Here is a 3,433-nt window from a genome sequence, read left to right as displayed (position 1 = left end):
GGGGGGGGGGGGCGTTGTGGGTGTCCGGTTGTCAGGGTGTTCCGACCTGGCCCGGGGGTACCCGGCTAACATTCATCAAAGTCTCTCGTCCGGCCGCGCTGGTCCGCGCCACTCCTACACATCCATCATGCACACTAACGTCTGGTAGCCCACCCGGGAGGCTGCGCGGGGGCGGCCCGCCGCCGGCCCGCCGGCCTTCAACACACATGGAAATGTGTTTGTCGCTGAGCCGCGGGGCTGTAGGATTCGAGGAGTGAGGGGGTGGGGGGCTATCTTAGCGATTGCGTGCGTCTCATAATACCTCGTTACACAAGGTGAACACATCAGGTCCCATCGGACATAATTATTTCCATATCCCAGTCGTCGTCGTCGTCCCGTCCGCTGCAGCCCGGGGTATGTGTTGGGGGGGAGGGGGCGGCTATGTCGTACTGCAGCTCCGCGGCGGGTACCTCACCGTCACATTCCGGCGCAAAATAATTATTAATGACCGCCTTATTGAAGGCGACACGTGTAGCGGGCGAGCATTAAAAGCGTTATGGACGTATCGGATGCGTGCTCGTTGGGGGAGATGACAGATGGACCGGCGGCTGCTGGGTGTGGCCCGCCGCAGCCTGACCGACCTTACGTGTGCACCCTCAAAAACTTTCTCACGTCGAATCTGCTGCGCTATACGTAGCCCTGAGTACTCTGCAAATCAAATATTCATCCTTCTATGAAAGACGCACTTTAAAAAACATATTTAAAAATGGCACGTACAACAACTTGTGACACTAATAATTAATGTCTCAGGCATTGATCAGTTTGGTTCACTTCCTAATGCATGTTTAGGTCTTTTAGACGACCCTTATGGGGCAATATTCAAGCCCATTGCAGTTTATCTATTTTTAAAACTTGACAGATCAGAATAGAGTCTCTGAACAAAGTTTAAATTCGGAAGTGTAGTATGTTTGTACAACGGGGAATGCAAGAAGCTTATTGTGTATGCTTTGTCGATCGGACCACATATCGAGTGGAGCCGAGAGTCGTGCGAGTCCAGCGGGGTCCCGAGCACGGTCAGCAGCGGCCAGCCGTGAGACTGGTTTCCTGTCACTGCCGCTGTCCCGAAATGAGACCCCGCGCGCGGGGTGGGGCGGGGCGGCCAGTCGCTCGAGGGGAGAGGGGCAGGTCCAGTCGCGAGCCCCCGTGGTGCCGCGGCAGGGGCCTTCCAATCTACTAGTGTCCGTTCATTCAGCCACGATGGCAACCTCGGGCCGCGCCCCACAGCACCCCCCCCCCTCTCTCTCTCTTCCCCATACACTCACTGACAGACGGAACAGGTGCGCCCGAGCGGTGGGAGATGTGTTGACGCTCCAGTCAGATGAGCACAGCGCACCAACAAAAGAAAGCATTTCCGCTTAAGGCGATCTACCAATACAATCAGACTCATATTATCGAGCGGTCGACGACTTGTGCGCTCTTGTGGTCGCCGGCCTGACAGTACTCCGGGCGTATACTCCGACTGTACTTTTTGTGCAAGCCCTCCTATGAACCTCGAAAATTCGAGTCATCCACCCTTTTGCATAATACTTACGAATGATCAGCATGTGAAACACTCTTACCCCAATGCTTGCGTGAGTGAAGGGCGGGGGCGCCCCGTTCCGCCCTCGTTCTCGCCGTATCAGGTGTGCCGGGTGGGTCTCGCGGTAGCGGAGGGAGCGGCGAGTGCGGTGGGTTATTTCCAGCAACTTTCCGCGAATGTTTGTGTCTGTCTGCCCCTAGGCGTAACCACACGTCAGTGGTTAGCAAGAAGAGTATAGACCTTCTCCCTTCGCCTGTACGCTCTCAACTCCCCCCCCCCCTTACGTCAAGTATTTCGCTAAATCCTACGATTTTAAGCATTGTTGGCGGGATAAATAGACGTACAGTATTTGTAGAAAAAAACAGATTAAAATAATGACCATCAGCAACCGAAATATTTCGTGCTCGTGACTTTCTTTTTCTCTCAATCTGTTGTGTAGAAACAAAATGATCGACGTAATCAGTGTCTAAAACTCTGGTTAAATCCACGGAATTATTTCCACCGCGTGGGGCGGCGGTGTGATTTATCTGAGGGCCGAGGGTGTAAATAGCAGATATGGGTCGCGTGCGGAGCAGTGCGGAGTGGCTGCAGAGATTTATACTGCCGTCGCAAAGAGAGGGGCAAAGGGGAGGGAGGGGGGTTCAAAGTCCCGACGGAAAGAAAGTGCGGGAGACTACTATTTGCTTGCCGCTTCCCACCGAAAAATGCTATTCTATGCACCATAAAATTACGATGGAAGTTTTTTTTTGGTAATATATGGTCGTTGTCAGATGTGATACAAAGATTAGCTTTCGCGGCCCGTGACATTAGGTATATTTTGCCGTTGCTTTTTTACTGGTGGGTGGGTGGGTGTAACCCAGCCCCGTCCCGGCCCACCCTACTGCACCATCGTCGTCGTCGTACTCCAAGAGGCTTCATATTTAATTAGGCGACGTTTATCGTATTTATTTTTCACGCCGCCAGTAATGAACCCATTCCGAATCATTAGCGTCAACCCTCGTGTGTGTGTATGTGTGTGTGCGTGAGTGTGTGCGCGCGTGTTCGCGCGCGCAGCCGGAGCGCGGGGAGTCGAACCCGGGGCGGGGTGGGGCTGGTCCGGTCGTGCCCACCCGAAACACTTTATTTTCTGTCTTGCGCGGCTCGCCGCCCCCGACCCGACGTGACGGACAGACACGGCAAGGAAATTAATACTATAACGCTGCTGCTCCGGTGTTGTGTTTGATATTTCATACAATACCAGACGGCTGCCCTTAAAAAGCTACTTAATAAAGCGGTCAGCCCAAATGAGATGTGCTGCGGACGAAAAGAGGACTGTTTTTGTTTTTTTATTTGGCTGGTCCGGCCGCGCGGACAGTGAGCAGCCACATGCAAATCTACTGCTTGCATTTTTTGTGTGTTCGTGAAATGTGCGGGAATGCACGAGATGCACCCGCCAAGCCTTGGCATTAGAGCCCCGATAAGGAACGGGGTGAGAGATGCTGATCACTGTCCGCTCAGCAGCTCCGCTCAGCAGCTCCGCTCAGCACCACCCAGGCAGCAAAGGCCACCGCAGCCGCAGCAGCCGACAGCAGCTGTCTCAGGTGGCCGTCAGGGTGCGCGGAGCGGGCTGATGGGAGGCTGAGACTGACTTGGCTGTCCGAGAGATATTGGGCAGGGTCTGAGCCTTTGACAATGCTTCAGAGTCAGTGCTTTCACAGAAACAAGTTGCTTAATTTACCTCTGCTATGAAAGAGTACACCCATCGCCTGTAGAATTTCGGCAAAACCCCTAAACGTAGGGCCCCGTGCGTTAACATTGTGCACGGGGTAGCTGAGCGAAGTGCATTAATTTTACAGAAGACATAAAAAATATAGAACAAAACTATACCGAATGAGG

At 53.5% G+C, this 3,433-nt stretch overlaps 1 protein-coding gene across 1 annotated transcript in view; it reads left to right on the top strand.

Moving 5' to 3' along the window:
• The window catches only part of LOC113210079 (uncharacterized), a 79,558-nt gene that overhangs the window by 13,790 nt on the left and 62,335 nt on the right, over window positions 1–3,433 (top strand). The window lies entirely within an intron of this gene.

This window comes from Frankliniella occidentalis, unplaced genomic scaffold (assembly GCF_000697945.3).
Source record: "Frankliniella occidentalis isolate FOCC.00 unplaced genomic scaffold, Focc_3.1 Scaffold7, whole genome shotgun sequence".
Taxonomy (NCBI): Eukaryota; Metazoa; Arthropoda; class Insecta; order Thysanoptera; family Thripidae; genus Frankliniella; species Frankliniella occidentalis.
Note: the sequence above shows the minus strand (reverse complement) of the source record. Positions and strands in the feature narration are given on the sequence as shown.